At 43.0% G+C, this 16,707-nt stretch overlaps 1 long non-coding RNA gene across 1 annotated transcript in view; it reads left to right on the top strand.

Annotated features, from left to right (window-relative positions):
* The window catches only part of LOC112544044 (uncharacterized), a 28,053-nt gene extending 11,991 nt beyond the window's left edge, over positions 1–16,062 (top strand). The window contains exons 2-3 of the long non-coding RNA XR_012901495.2: positions 14,608–14,679; positions 15,744–16,062. This is a non-coding gene — a long non-coding RNA (uncharacterized LOC112544044). The remainder of the gene's footprint in view (positions 1–14,607; positions 14,680–15,743) is intronic.
* The last annotated feature ends 645 nt before the right edge of the window (positions 16,063–16,707 follow it).

The raw sequence follows: 16,707 nt of genomic DNA, 5'->3' as shown, positions 1-16,707 counted from the left end.
ATCAGGAAAGAGATATTGGAGTTATCGTGGATAGTTCTCTGAAAACTTCCACACAGTGTGCAGTGGCGGTCAAAAAGGCAAATAGGATGCTAGGAATTATTAAGAAAGGGATAGAAAATAAGACACAGAATATCTTACTGCCCTTCTATAAAACTGTGGTACGCCCACATCTTGAATACTGTGTACAGATGTGGTCTCCTCACCTCAAAAAAGATATTTTGGCCTTGGAAAGGGTTCAGAAAAGGGCAACTAAAATGATTAGGAGTTTGGAACAGGTCCCATATGAAGAGAGGTTAAAGCGACTGGGACTTTTCAGTTTAGAAAAGAGGAGACTGAGGGGGGATATGATAGAGATATATAAAATCATGAGTGGTGTGAAGAGGGTGGATAAAAAAAAGTTATTTATTAGTTCCCATAATAGAAGAACTAGAGGACACCAAATGAAATTAATGGGTAGCAGGTTTAAAACTACAGGCAGTCCCTGACTTACGCGGATCCGACTTATGTCGGATCCGCAGTTACGAATGGGGCTCCCCCAGAGGACACGGACTGCGGGACCTCGCGGTCCTGAGGCCCGTGTACTCCGGGGCTTTCTCCGCGTCTCTCTGGTCTGCAGACCAGGAAGACGCGGAGCAAAGCCACAGGGGGGCTCGGGAAGCGAGGCAGCCCAGGCGCGCCTGGGCTGCCTCGCTGCCCGAGCCCCCCTGCGGCTTTGCAAAGCCTCAGGGAAGCCGGCAGCGGGACAGCCCAGACGCCCCGCAGCTGTCCCGCTGCTGGCGTCCTCAGAGGCTTTGCTCCCCGTCTCCCTGGCAGACCAGGGAGACGGGGAGCAAAACCGCGGTAGACCCAAGTGGCGGGACCGCAGTGCGTCTCGGTCCGCCGCCTGCGTCTTCCTGGTCTGCTGGGGTGGGGGGGGGGCACAGCTAGTACGCCCCCTCCCCCCCAGCAGACTAGGCTTTTCTCCAGACCCTGTGGCAGAGCAGCTGGGGTGCTGCCAGTTGGTCCCGCAGCGCCGCTCTGGGCGCTACTGGACCAACACGGCAGCACCCCCGCTCCTCTGCCCCAGGCGTCCTGATTCAGCCGCTGCTGGTCAGTTTCAGCAGCGGCTGAATCAGGACGCCTGGGGCAGAGCAGATGGGGTGCTGCTGGGTTGGTCCAGTAGCGCCGAGGAGCGGCGCTACTGGAGCAACCCAGCAGCACCCCAGCTGCTCTGCCCCAGGCGTCCCCAAATCAGCTTCTGCTGAAATTGACCAGCGCTGACTACAGGAAGCCCGAGGCAGAGTTGCTCTGCGCCGGGCTTCCTGGAATCAGCTGCCGATCAGTTTCAGCAGCAGCTGACTTGGGGATGCCTGGGGTTCTTAAGTTGATCCTGTATGTAAGTCAGAACTGGCAGTCAGTTTCAGCTGCGGCTGAATCTGGACGCCAGTTCCGACTTACATACAGATTTAACTTAAGAACAAACCTACAGCCCCTATCTTGTACGTAACCCGGGGACTGCCTGTAATAAAAGAATGTTCTTCTTCACTTTGCGTGTTGTCAACCTGTGGAACTCCTTGCCAGAGGAGGTTGTGAAGGCTAGGACTATAATAGAGTTTAAAGAGAAGCTAGATATTTTCATGGAGGTTAGGTCAATAAAAGGCTATTAGCCAGGGCATAGAAATGGTGTCCCTGGCCTCTGTTTGTCAGAGGCTGGAGAAGGATGGCAGGAGACAAAGCGCTTGATCATTGTCTTCGGTCTACCCTCTCTGGGGCACCTGGTGCTGGCCACTGTCAGCAGACAGGCTACTGGGCTAGATGGACCTTTGGTCTGACCCAGTACGGCCATTCTTATGTTCTTATAGATGTAGTCTTACCAGTGCCAAATACAGGGCAATAAACTTCTCTCAATCTGCTGGTAATGGTCCTATTAATGTAGCTTAATATGTCATTAGTCTTTTTAAGAGAAAAAAAGCTAATTGCAATAATGACTCATATCAAGCTTCTTGTCAACTATAATCCCTATGTCCTTTTCTGTACAACTGCTGCCTAGCCAGTCAATCCCCAGCCTGTAGTAGAGAAAGGGACTCTGCATTTGTCCGTGTTAAACCTCATCAGATTTCTTTTGGCCCAATCCTACAATTTGTCCCAGCAGTTCTGGACCCTGTACCTAACTTCCCATGTATCTAACTCTCCCCAGAGCTTAGTGTCATTTGCAAAGTTACTGAGGGTACAAATCAATCCATCATACAGATCATAAATGAAGATCTTCAACGAAACAAGCCCCAGGACTGAACCCTGGGGTACTTCTCTTGATATTGGCTACCACTTAGACATTGAGCCATTGATCATACTCGTTGAGCCTGATTATCTAGTGAGCTTTCTATCCACATTATAGTCCACTCATCCAGGCTATACTTTTTGAGAAATATCAAAAGCTTTGCTAAAGTCAAGGTATATCACATCAACTGCTTTTTTATATCCACAGAGCCAGTTTGTTAGGCATGACTTGCCCTTGGTGAATCCATGTTGACTGTTCCTCACCTTCTCTCATCCTAGTGTTTCAGAATTGATTCCTGGAGGACCTCCTCCATGATTTTTTTTTTCCAGGGACTGAGGTTAGGCTGACCTATCTGTGGTTCCCCAGATCCTCCTTCTTCCACATCCAATTATCTGGGATCTCTGACTTCTGTTAGCCAGTGTGGTGAGAGAGAAATTTACTTTTGTGGCTTATTTAATATGAGAGATAACCACTAGCATTTGCAGGTGTATCTGCCTTATTTCTCAGCAATGCAACTTGAATTTGGTGTTCTCGGTTGTGACGATCAAAATTATCTCTTGCATATGATGTTCAATTTAATAGACCTTTCCAAGTGTTAATGATGTAGTTCACTAATGACTAGAGATATAATGGAGATGCTATGAACAATAAAAATTAAATTATTACAAATATATATTCTATAAAACAGCATAATGTGGCATTCTATAATGTTACAATGGAAATAATGGTATTTTAATGTCAGAATTCAAATGCATATAACATAATGTTTTAACAGTTTTGTGTGAAAAAGAATTGCTGTGTGCTAAGACCTTGTATGTTAAGTTTCAGCCCATGACACTTTTTAAATAGCTTAGTTGTAAACCGCTGAAAATATGGGTTTTAATGGAAACATTGATATATTCTTATCTTTAGCTATGTGAATGGTGTCACTGTAACATAGTACTTGTCAGATAATACTGATGAGGTCAGCGTACTGTGGCAAAATAATTGCAAGTTGTGTTTCTGCTGACAAATTATATTCGATATATACACTCTTTGTACAAATCAAATGTGGTTCACTGCATTGAATGGAGCCTGTTCACTCTCAGTAAGCCTTCACTTACATAATACTCACTCAAAAAGTGCTGTTCTAAAAGCTTTTTACATCAGCCCTGTAAACAAGAATTTTATAAAGATAAAATAGGACATGCATATGTTAGAAGATGTTTAAAAATGTATGTGCAATTGCATGCAAAATGCACATGTGATAGCACACTCTATTGACATACAAATTAGGTATTGATCTGTATCTGTGTTTAGGGCATGGCTACCTCTGTCATATCCCTTGCTAGAAAGGCATTCAAATGCCAACCCTCCTTGCATCAATTTCCTACCCCATTGTGAGTCTCCTCAGATCATCATGAACAGGTCAGTACTGAAGATATGGCTTGATCTTCCAGCGTAGCAGAGGTCCAATAGAACAGTCCCAGAAAGCAAAAAGATTCTTCATCCTTTTGCTGGCTTCTCTTCAGCCCCTTCCTCTTCACAATGTCCTTCTGAGTTATCTTTGGTACAGACCATCTTGGTTCCCTTGGAGTCATTCTACTGGCTGTTCTCTATTGGCGTAGATCCCTCTTAACTTTTATCTGATCTCCCTTAATTCCATTCTTCACGCTGGGAAGCAATGAATGAAAGTTGGCACAGGAGCAACTGGCCTCTTCTCCCCTAAAAAGCCCAGTCATGCAGTGAATAACATGTACTTTTGAAACTAAATTACTCAATACTATCTTAGAACAAATCAGTGTCCATGCTTAGATCAATGTATTTCAACATCCAGGAACAAGTTTTGTTTCAAAAGTAAGGATGAGAACAACTGAAATCTGAGGGCCAGTTCCACAGTTTCTATACATTAGCATAGTTATACTAATTTCAATGGAACATCTGTTTACACCAGATCAAAGTTTGTCCTGGACAATCAAATCGTCTGACCTTGTCATAGGAAACCTAATAGGAAGATCTATCTACTGTTAGAAGGATGTGGGTGAATATAATTCCTACCTGGTAATGTTTTACATCAGGTGCTCACATATTATGATGATGATAGCTCATAAGCTAGTACTTTGCAATTATTGTTTAACTAGATGATCATTGCTCAGGTCTGTAACTGAATTATTTTTTTTACTGTGTAACCCCCAAGGAGATTACTTAGATTCCCAGGGCCTTGTCTGCTGGCAGCTCAGGGAGAGGTACTCTGAGTTTGCCTTGGCTCCCCCTTCCTACCAGGGCCAGAGTCCGCCCGGCAACCCATAGGGAGTGAGATGCCCCTCCCAGGGGGAAAGAGAGACCATAGTTGAGGGGAGTCTGGAGCCAGCCAGGGCAAGGGGAGGACTGGCTGTGTGGGAGCTAGCCTCTAGGGACCTGAAGGCAGGATCCCTCAGCTGGGTTTTATGTCTCCACTGTTGATTCCCAGTTTGTGGAGTTTGCTGGGAGGCTTCCCCAGCCAGGCTGAGTTGGCTCTCCAGCTCCCTGGGTGAGGCTATGTCTACACTGCATCCCTAGTTCATTTTTTGAGGAGTAACATTAGTTCAGACTAAGGGCTTTAGTCCGAACTAACGCGTCCCGGCGCACACTTCCTGGTTCGAATCAGCTGTGATTCGAACTAGCGCGCCGGCGAGATCATGTTAATGGAGCGCGGGATATTTAAATCCCCGCTTCATTAACTACTTCGATTGTCTCCATTTGCATCCCTAGTTCGAACTAGGGATGCAGTGTGGACATACCCTGAAAGAGTCACCGCATGGTCAGCTCTGCTCTAGCGGCGAGTTCAGGGCTGCTGCCTGCTGTGTGGGTCTGAATGCTGGGCTAGGAGGTTATAGTTTGAATTTTGGTGCAGTTGGGTGGCCTACACCTTGAGCCCTGCACCCCTTTGCGGTGAAGGGAAATTCTGGGACCGAAGCAGCCTGGTTCCTGCCTGAAGAAGATCCCTGCGAGAAGAGAGCAGCCCCTTTGCAGTGACTGAGTCATCTCTCAACCTGAGGCTCATTCATGGAGTGTGTGAGTGCACCAATTTTTAGTCAGTCAGGGAATTTGTTTGGGGATTTTATTACCTGAAGCATATTAAACCTGTGGAGGGATTTTCTGCCTTCTCCCATTTGTGAGTCCTTTGGGCTGTACTGGACCTAGTCAGCCCCACTGAAAACCACTGCAGAGAAGTATTTTGTGGTCAACAGTCATCAAGGGTCCCAACAAAGTATGCGTACCAACGGGACAGTGATCTTATAGTTGCTGGGCACCGGTGACCCTAAAAATAGTGTTTTACCCTGTTCTGTTATATTTGTCTCCTGTTTAATATAATTGTGTTTATTATAGTGTATGTGTTTGTGCTATTTTCTGGGAGTCTCCAACTATCTGGCAAATACGTGGGGATTACCCTGGGCTATAATTTTCCTCCCAAGCTGCCCTGGTGACCCTGCCAGGAAGGAGTGAGGAGGGTGGAGGCACCGCCAAATAAATCCATCAGAAAAAATAAAGTTGAGTGGGTTGCGGGATCCAGAAGAACCCAGACCTATCCATCAAAACCTGTAAGTAGATTGGCTTTAAAGAAGGTAACCAGGTGGAGAGGGGGCACTACAACTGGAAAATAAAATGAAAATGTGCATGCTTTATTTAAATCATTACTCTGCTGTGAGGCTAGGGATGAGGGATTCAGTGTTCAGGCTGTTCCAGAGAGAGAGGACTATTTCAGCTCCCTCTTACCCTAGCAGCTTGGGGCCAGTTGAGAAGCACCACTCCATGGCTGCTGCAGTTCTCATGAGCACATCCTAGTAGGGTGGATGTCCCCTAGCTGGGCAGATCCATGTTAATCTGTTCCCTGCACACCCCAGAAAGAATGATGAATGCAGCAAACTGTTCTTCCCCCTAGCCCCCGATGAATGTTTCAGCACCCTCTGTCCTCCCTACTTGGCATCTGGGGGATGGGAGGCTCGGATATGGGGCAGTCTCTGACAGGGAGGGGCATGCCCCCAGCCAGACCCTTTCACCTAATGGTGCTTCTGTCTTTTTTCTGTATGGTTTTATGAGAAGCAATCCCATTCCAGGCACATTTCATTTTCCTGAACAGTCAAACTGAATTTGGTGATCCTAGCTCTTACCGTTTAGACAATTCTTGAACAGGAAGACAGACAAAAAGACAAACTCTTGCAAATATATAGTAGATGATATCAGCTATGGCAGTGGTTCTCAAAGTCCACTACTGATCTGCAGACACCTCCCAGGTGGTTCGTGGCAAAAACATACCCTCCTCCTTCCTGCATGCTGGGGGAGCCCACACTGATGCTGCAGTCTCGTGGTTGTTGTGCAGCCACTAGGCTGCAGCACCAGCTCTGGCCAGCAGGGGAGGTGAAGAAAGCAAACTCACCAGCCCCCCACCCCTCCACCCAGGTTATGAAGCTACATGTGGAGGAGTGCCACTGCCATGGTAAGAGCGGAGCATCTCTCGGTTGGTTCCATGAGGCAGGAAGCAGGTTGGGCTGCGTGAGGCTCAGCCAGGTGGGATGGGCTCTCGTGGTGCACTAGTGGCTGGTGCCTCCCCTTCCCTGGCAGCAGGTTGGGTTGCACAGGACTTGGTTGGGAGGGGTGAGCTTTCATGGTGCACCAGCAGCTGGCACACCCCCCCTTCCCCAGCAAGGTTGCACAGCGCCCAGTGGCAGTGGGAGGAGGCAATGCTGGGACTGAAGAACTGCACATGCAGTATGCAGGTGGTCCTCAGGGCCATTTGGGGCTTTGCATGCACAGGGATTTGGTCTGGGGGGCAGGGCACCAGAGACTGGAACTCTGTGGAACCCCACCCCTTGCAAGGCTGAACACCCCAAGATCACATACCTGCCCACTCCGGCTTGCTGTGCATCACACAGCCTCCCCGCCCCTTCATTTCCCTGACTCCACCCCTGCCCCGAGCCACGTTGACACCAGCCCTTTTCCCAGGGGCACCCTGCCTCCCATCTCCCTCAGCCACTCTGCCCCCAAGCTTTAGCCTCAGGCACTCCCTGCCCCCATCTCCCTGCCCCTAGTAAGACACCCTACCCCCAGTCCATTTCTGCACCCTCCCTTCTGGCCAGAGTCTTCACCTTCACTCCTGAGGAGTGAAGTGTCTCATTAGGGGCCCACACCAGTGGGGGTTGAGGGTTTGTGGAAGAGGTTTTGTTGTTGTTGTTGTTGCTTCCCACTTGTGTGGTCCCCAAGTGATTTTTCTGTGGGTCAGTGGCTCCTGACACAAGAAAGGTTCTCCACACCTGCCATAAATAGAGGAAACACCGAAACCTTTTTTGTTGGACATAATTTAATATTTTACATTATTTAAAATGAAGTTTGATAAACTAACATGAGAAAGGTAAAGCACATAATTTGTTTAATAATTTAAATTAGTCTCCCTAGCAGCAGCACTAACAAAATAGCTCGGGCATAATTATGTAATTAATGGGCATTTCCGTTAGCAACTGGTAGTCTGTGGAAAGGTTTACATTGAGCCAGGTGGTCCACAGGCCAAAAAGTTTGAGAACCACTGAGCTATGGCAATATACAATATAACTAAGCAACATCTGAGCACAGGTTGTATCTCACTGGTCTGATTTGTTCCTTGGGACTTGACAGGACACAAACCAGGGAATTTCTCAGACCAGGAGGATCCATGCGGGTCCCTCTGCTACCAGTGGCTGCTGGGTTCTGCTTTGGCAGCAGCAGAGGATCTACCTTTGACCAAGAGGTGGGGTAGCATTCAGGGTAGAGGCAGAGTGGGTGCAGAGCCCCCAGCCAGTGTTTGTGGTTATGTGGGGCTCCACATCTACTCTGCTTCTTCTCCTGAGCATGCCCGGTCCCTGCTTCTTTTCCTCCTCTCTCTCTGAGCTTGCAGTGCACCAGAAGCTCTCGGAGGGCAGGGCAGTGGTTTCTGTGTGTGGGGCCCAAGTTTTTCCCATGAGTGCTCCAACCTAGGATCACCTACAGGGATGCTGTACCACAGATGATGTCAAACTATAGAAGTTCAGACCATAGAGGTTGAGGATATGCATATGAAAAACATAGTGTGAGGAATCAAAGATAATTCGGAGGTACTGAGAGGAAACATGTTCCAGTGTAATTGTGTGGGAAGCAGAATGAAAACCATGGAAAAAATTAGCATTACTGAACTTTCTTCATTCTGAATCTGAATTAAAAAATGGAAATGTAAAATGACCATTTTAAATTCTAATTCAAAATTTCTGTTTTGAAAGAACTAAAATGTGATGTCTTGATGATTTCTGGGCTGGCAAGCTGTATCTGGCTGTTCAGCCTTCTCCAGAGTTGGCTGGCTGGACAGTGTGGGAAACAGCGAAACCACCTGTCTTGTTGCCATTGAATATTTAGATGGTATCAATGTGTTCTCACAGAATGTTCCTTCTCACCTGTAAGATAGGGACTTTAGTAGTGCTCAGGGATGTTATATTTGTTATGGTAAACGAAACCATTATAAGTAGTTAAGATACACCAATGACAAAATGTTTTCTGTTTCATTGCCATCCCTTATCATTATGTAGTCAACAGTTCATTGGGATGGGGTTGAGATACACAAAAGCATTTATGTAACTTGTGCTCTAAATGCTGTAAACCCTATGTCACTTAGGTGCTCTTCAAAACCCACCCACAGACTGCAACTGAAAAGAAAAAAATGTGGTAGTAATTGTCAAGAGTTTGTGTTATGTTCATACTAAGCTTCACTTTGTGAAAACCTGTTACATTTATGATCATTAATATTTATAGACGTCTAAAGTTCCATGGTTCATACTGTACATTGTAAAGAAAGAGGAAATAATAATAAAAGGCTGTGAAGTGGCTGAGAATGCTAAGAATTTCCATCACTCACTGCACAGGAGAGGAGAGTTTCCAGAGAATTATAAAAATGAAAGAGCACCCTTTCAAAAGTTTTTACATGAATATGACTAGGGAGACAAATGTCTCTGTTCATTAAAATGGAATTTTGTGGCTTTTAGCTTTAGAAAGCAGTATTTGATTTACAGACATACAAAAGCTTAACAATAAATCGTGTTTTATAGCATGAGTGAGAGCTTTGAAACATTTTGTAAATAATATACTATGTGTGTGCACATGTGTATAAAAGTGGGTTTTAAAATTTGGTTGTTGTTCAAGGAACTTTCAGAATGTGTGTACCTTAACTGAATAACTGCATAACTTTGTCCTTATACTCACTTTCAACTATTTACGACTCTGGTTTATAGTTTAATATCTTAATTTAGGGCTAGAGCCTGCAAATAATCGCAGCTTCATTTAAATCAAAATGGCTGCCACGCTGTGCCGATCAGCTGATTGTTGTCTCAGCGCGGCAGTCTAGATGGGGATCTGCCAACCCCAGAAACCTTCATTGGCAGATCCTTTAAACCTCGTTTTGATGAGCCATGTAGTTTAGACACACACTTTGTGTTTCTGTGAAACATCTAGGATACTAATAATAACAGCAACCATATACTTTAATATTTGCAATATAGTGGAAATACCTTACAGTAGTTCATTCTGTAGACAAGTAGGAAACAAGCAGGAAATATTTGGTATGTCTACATTATAATTTTGCTTTGATCATTGTATACCTAAAGACCTATATCCACCACTGTGTGCTTTGTGTGGGTACATGGGTCCACCTATGTCGAGTTCATTGTTTTCTTTAGGCTCCAAATGCTGCCATTTTTCCCCAAATTCTGATTTATTGTCAGTAAAGCTAGCATCAAAACTTAAAATTTGACTTAAACCCAAGTACAGCTAAAGTATGTATATAAAGCGGAATAGCACAACTCAACATTCCTTGCACTCTCAATGTGGGTGTTCAGAATGTACAAAGAGTACTGGAACAAAAACTTCATGAAGGCAACTTGTCTATCACATTGCTTGAAAAAATGTTCATAAATGTGAGTAATCACTACGAACTCCAATTTCTGAAGAGTAGTGCCTGCTAAACTGGACTTTTTTGAAAAATGTGTACTGTTTACAGCATTTACTGACAAGACATTAGATGAAAGCAAGATGTTGAATCATTATACACGCTCTGAGTTTTTTGAAAATGGTAATGTATTCAATTGTTAGCCCTTTGCAAACTGAAAGGTAATTATCTTATCAAGTGTGTTCCTTTGATTTTGCTTATCTCTATTTTTTTGAGATTGACAAGTACCTTGCAACAATTTATAGCTGACCATGCTTCTGCATGTTCCATTCCAGAAAAATTACATAGAGAATACAGGTTTATAACAGCAGGCGAGGAAAAAAATCCTCTTTGGTTTAATCAGATTTTAAAAAGAATAAGTATAATCTATATTTTTAACCATCCTTCCAGATGTAATTAAAAATGGCTAACACAGAGGCAGTGGCATAAGTTAAAATGCTTACAAGAAACATTTACTTGGAACAATGTACTTGTAATATTGTGATGGCTAGAACACTGTATTCTTTAACAAAGGGTGGGATTCTCTTCCACTTACAGGGTAAGTCTAGACTACAGGCTTTTGTCGACAGAAGTTTTGTCGACAGATACTGTCGACAAAGCTTCTGTCGACAAAGAGTGTCTAGACTATATCCAGTTCTGTCGACAAAGCAAGCCGCTTTGTTGACATGACAGTGTAGATGCAAAGGACAGTGTAGATGCAATAACACCTTCTGTCGACAGAATTCTGTCGACAAAAGGCGTTATTCCTCATAGAATGAGGTTTACAGCCATCGACAAAACTGCTGAGTTCTGACATTATGTCGACAGAACTCAGCAGCAGTGTAGATGCAGGTATAGTTTTGTTGTCAAAAGTCCACTTTTGTCAACAAATCCCTGTAGTCTAGAGACACCCACGGTGATGAAAGTCAAGTAAACTAATAGAACATGGGAGGAAGATCAGTGTCTTTAAACAGGGATCTTAAAAAAAGTGATGATACCAGAGGGTTACTCAAGGGTGAAATCAACAGGAGACATATTAAGATCACTAAAGTAAAAGCAACATCAAGATTTGTGTTACCTTTTATTTTTATTGTGTTAAGATTGTCTGATAATTCCAAAATAATGTTCTGAATTTAATCAGTATAACCTGCTGGGCATTGAGTAGGATGGGATGGATGAATAATTACAGATTTTTAGTTCACTTCTCAGAGATTAAACTTGGTGACTTTTACTATACAGTGGGGAAAAATCCTTGATAGTGGTCTTAGAAGAGACCTGCTGCTTCTGATCCACTCACCTAAGCAAAATGAGCTATGCTGGCTGGCAGCAGAAGAAGAGCAGAAGTTTAGCACCACCCCCTTTACTCCCATCCTGTGTGATTTTTCTATTAATAGAGAATGACCTTTAAAAATGTTGAGTGAATATTGTGTATGAATGTACTTCAGTCATACCACTGTTGTTCTCAGTCTCCCATCTCTTCTGATTCCTCTTCAACATTCTAGCTGTCTCATCTCCCTTTTCATTTCTCTGCTGCAGACTTTTCTTCCTCTTCCCCAACTCTTGTTCCTAACTTGATATCTTCCCTCATCCCAGCTTTGCCCCCATTAAGGAATACACATACAATGAGAAAAAATTGAACTAACAAAATATATTGCTACCTTTACTCTGATCTCTTTGGACTAGACAGTGCAGCCTTTACACAAATAGTTTCATCACCACTAGTGAATAAGTGCTATCAATGATCATAAAATCTACCCAGCCCAGTCCTACTCTTGAACCCCATTTTGCATCCCATTCTACTATCCTGTCTGTTTTTATTTTGTCATGTTAGGGTGCATCTACGCAGCAGGGCTTAACTCAAAAAAAAGTTATGCAACTTCAGCTACATCAATTGTGTAGTTTATTTCAAAATAGCTTATTTAAAAATTGTGAGTGTCTACATAGCACTTATGTTGAAATGGAGCACTCTTCCGCTGACTTCCCTTACTCCTCATACAATGAGGGTTACAGCAGTCAGGGTACAGTTAGACAACATCTTTTTTGGGGAAAAAGATACGCAAAATGCACTCCACAGTTTGCATAGCTTTTTCCGATTATTTTGTTGGAAGAGGCTTTTCCATCATTTGGCCCATCTAGACTGGGCCAAATGTTTGAAAAAAAGCCCTCTTTCAGAAGCCTTCTTATTCCTCATGGAACTAGGAATACAGGAGCTTCTGAAAGAGTGCATTTGCTTGTCTGCAAAAAAAAGGCGGAAGAACAAATATGTTCCCTGGACGCAGAACGGTTTTTCTAGACGTGCCCTCAGAGTAAGAAGTCCTCTAGGTTGACAGTATTTCAACATTATTTCAAAATAACTGCCTGCTGTGAAGACGTGGGTTAATGTTGCTTTGTAGGCATACCTTTAGTATCTGTATATTCTAGAGTAGGACTGTATCTTTTTATGTTTTTAAGCAACTCCAAGCATAAGATAGAGTTATTTTTTATTTGGGTCTTGGATATTACTACTGCCAGAACACACAATAACATATTAATAATTGACTATTGTCTGAATGAATGTTCTTACTTTTAGAAAAAGTAAATGAGAAAAGCGAAATACTGCTAATTTGGGTTTAATTATCCCAGGTCCATGGGTGAAACATTTTAAGGAAATAATGGTTGCCGGAGATAAGCAGCCTAAGGAATTACATTTATTAGTACTAATTAATTAGTACTGATAAAACCTTTTCACTTTTCTACAAGACATCTGTGAGATCCAGATTTATTCATACCTGAATTCCTTCCTGAAAGAAAGCTATAAGACAGAATTGCCAGTTTAGCATAATTTACCTTCAATTATAAATTGTCACATGCACAGAAAATTACTATATTTTATATACATATACATTCCTGTTTGCAAACAGCAAATGATATTATGAAGTGTCATGATTTTAAAAAAAATTAAATAAAAATTATCAGGTTTCAAAGTAAGGTTTCCTTTTCTGTTTTTCTCATTCCAGCCCCTAAAGGTTTCTTTGGGGAAAAAAAAGATTGTTGGAAATGGGGTACAGAATATTTTAAAATAAAAGTAAAATAAATTTACTTTCTTTTCTTCATGGACTTTGAGCAGCATTCAGGGTAAACTTTTTTAAATGAAATGGTTCTTGGAAGTCACACATCTTCAAGCTAAGTCAACTTGTGTGTCAGGCACATTGGGTGAAATTTAGGTCCTAGTGAAGTCAGGGTATGTCTACACTAGCCCCCTAGTTCGAACTAGGGTGGCTAATGTAGGCATTTGAACTTGCAAATGAAGCCCGGGATTTAAATATCCTGGGCTTCATTTGCATGTTCCCGGGCAGGAGCCATTTTTAAATCCCCTTAGTTTGAACTGACTACCCATGGCTACACGCGGCAGTCAGAAGTTAATCTGAAGTAAGACCTTAGTTCAGATTAACTGTTACACCTCATTGCAGGAGGAGTAACAGTTAATCTGAACTAAGGACTTAGTTCGGATTAACTTCTGACTGCCGCGTGTAGCCACGGGCAGTCAGTTCAAACTAAGGGGATTTAAAAATGGCACCTGCCCGGGGAACATGCAAATTAAGCCCAGGATATTTAAATCCTGGGCTTCATTTGCAAGTTTGAATGCCCACATTAGCCACCCTAGTTCGAACTAGGGGGCTAGTGTAGACATATCCTCAGTGGCAAAACTCTTATTCACTTCAATGGGGCCAGGATTTTCCCCTTTCTTATAACTCTTTATGGGTATGTCTAAACTGCAGAGTTTTTCCAGGATACCGGAGGTACCCCAGAAAAGCTCTGCTGCATCCAAGGAACACATCTGCTTTTCCGAAAAAAAAGTTGGAAATGTGGAAGCATTTTTTCAGTATCCCTGTAAATCTCATTTTACGAGGAAGCAGGGATGTTCTAAAAGAGAGGTTTTTTTTCTGAAATTTGGCCCTGTGTATATGGGCCAAATTTCGAAAAAATCTCTTTTGGAAGTAAATCGGAAAAATATATGTAATTTGCGTACCACAAATGGCATTTCTTTTTCCAATTGATCATTGTAGTCTAGACATAGCCTAAGACAGTCAAATTAACGACCAAGAAGCAAAACTTCATTTAAGTTGGTAGCAGACACTCAGCAGTTAGCTATCTCCACTTTTCCTGTTTTGATTTTTCTTTACTCTGAAAAGATTTAACAATATTACTTTCAAAACCCTGTAAGCACTGAAGAGGAAATATATAATTTTTTTTAAATTTGTTACCAATCTGTTAATCATGCGTCCTTCCTCTTTGAATGATATATCTCCCTACCTTGCCATATTAAACTTTTTCTTCAAAGAGCCATACACAAGTCTATGATTTATCATGATCAATTAGTTTGTACTAAAATGCACAAAACAAAACAATGATTAATATATTCTTATCACAGAACAATAAATGGCCAGGAGTAATGGATCTCCCTTCACCTGGGCCAGAGGAGTCCTTCAGAGCTCTCCCATAGGTAAGCAATGGCCTGAGCCAGGACAATTTTTTTTACTTGTTCAAATTCTGAAATTGTCAGGCAGGGGACATGCATCGTTGTGGAGGGCAGTGGTATTGAGCAGTGGGCGCTTGGGGAGAAAGGATGTGGAGGGAAGAAAGGAGGCAGAGGGAGGAGGGACGTGGTGGCAAGGAAGAGAGAAGTTATTGGTAGGATAGGTATCAACCCTTTTCAGTCTCAGCTCTTTTCATTGGTTGGGAGATTACATTTGCCTGCTGAGACCAGGGTTAGGGATTTGGTTCCTTCACCTCTGGGGATACTGGGTCTGCCAGTCTGGTACATAAAGCTGGTACCATCATGCTGCCTGAGTGGAATATTTTGCCTTCTTGGTTCTGTGAGCTGAATGGGGGCTGTTTCTTGTTAAAGCAGCAGCCAGCTTCTATTTTACTGGTATATTCTTTAGCAATTCTTATTCATTGTCTGAGGTGCTTATTTGCTGTTGAGACAAGCAACATAGGAAGCCCTCAGCTGGTTTGTATGAAGAAATGAAAATGAGGTGGCAACTTTTGCAGTCTGATTCTACTCATTTTCTTCCTGTCAGGGGGCAAATGCAGCATAGGGTGAGGCCTAACACTGTGTTTGATTATGTGAATAAAGGACAAAGATTTCTCAATTAGCTTAAACTGGTGTTTGTCATTCTGTGTTCCCCAGTATCAATGAGAAGAGTCTGGGGCATTTGCAAACTGCCTGCCTGTCATCCAGTGTTTTCCCCAGGAATTAAGGAAATCCTGTACTGAATTAGGTGGGTGTTCAAATTTATGGGGCGGGGTGTCAGGGCCGATGAGGGGTGCAGTGGTCAATTGCGGAAGAACTTTGTACGTGTTAGTTTAGAGGTGGTGAGGCCTGCATTCTTTCCCCCTTTCCCTTTTCCCTACATCCGATGAGCCAGAAGCAAGTCTTTGGGAACATACGCCACTTAAGATAAGCATTGTTGCCAGTATAGCAAGAACAAGTATGAGATAAGGGTAAAGGGCAAGAACACATAAACAATTATGTTTACCCTAATGTACTGATCATGTAAACAGGGCCAAAGAACAGGAAGATCCAGATCAGAACCAGATCGATAACTAACAGCTAAGTTCTACATCAGCACTAATGAGTAAGCCCTGGAAATTTCCAAATTGCCAAACAAGGCAGGAAAACTATATTTAAGGCTTCCTCAGAGCCTAGGAAATCGGACCTCACCACTGGGCTTTGGGTACCGGTGCCTTGGAAGCTGAGACAACCTCCCACTTCATCCACAGCCTACCCGGGGTCCCAGGCTTGCAGGAAGGGACGTAAGATATGCCGCTTCTTTGTTATGTTGTTCTTCCATTTATGGGGCACAACTGTTAGCAGTCAGGAAATAAACTACTTGTGTTTGACAGATACCTGTGTGGCGTATTTTGTACTTTGGGAACCCAGTGTCAGACCTTAGACTTACTCTGACCAGCTACAAGGGGTGAGACCATGAGGGCGAAGGTGGGCTGTATGGCACCATAGTAAAAACTGAAAAATGTTTCATGACCATTTTATTTGATTTAACTCATGTTTTAAAATCACACAAATTAAAGTTGGCTACTCATGCCTTCTATGAAGCACTACGTCTACATCCTTCTTGGTTTCTTGTTATAATTTTTCATGACTCTGATAATGAACTTCTCAAATGCAATGTGTTCATCTTCGGTGGCTTCTCGTGTGTCTGGTACTTCCATTCCTTCAATTGATATGCTCATTAGTTCATTCACATGATCAGGCAGAAGGAGACTTCTTTCAGAACACAAAATTCTATTCAATGATGAAAAAGAATGCTCAACTGTAGCTGTTGTGACTAGGAGTAGCAAGAGATGAATTCCCACTACTTTCATCCCAGGAAACATAGCACAAAGATCCGGTCAAGCCACTAGTGAAGATAAAAAAGAAGTTGAAGTCAAATCTTCATTAATTCGTTGTATGATATTCAAATATTTCTATCTGTATTCAAATTCTCTATTCTGTCCTGAGCACATG

This window comes from Pelodiscus sinensis, chromosome 1 (assembly GCF_052426305.1).
Source record: "Pelodiscus sinensis isolate ZL-2025 chromosome 1, ASM5242630v1, whole genome shotgun sequence".
In the NCBI taxonomy this organism is placed as follows: Eukaryota; Metazoa; Chordata; order Testudines; family Trionychidae; genus Pelodiscus; species Pelodiscus sinensis.
This window is presented reverse-complemented; position numbering and strand designations above follow the sequence as displayed.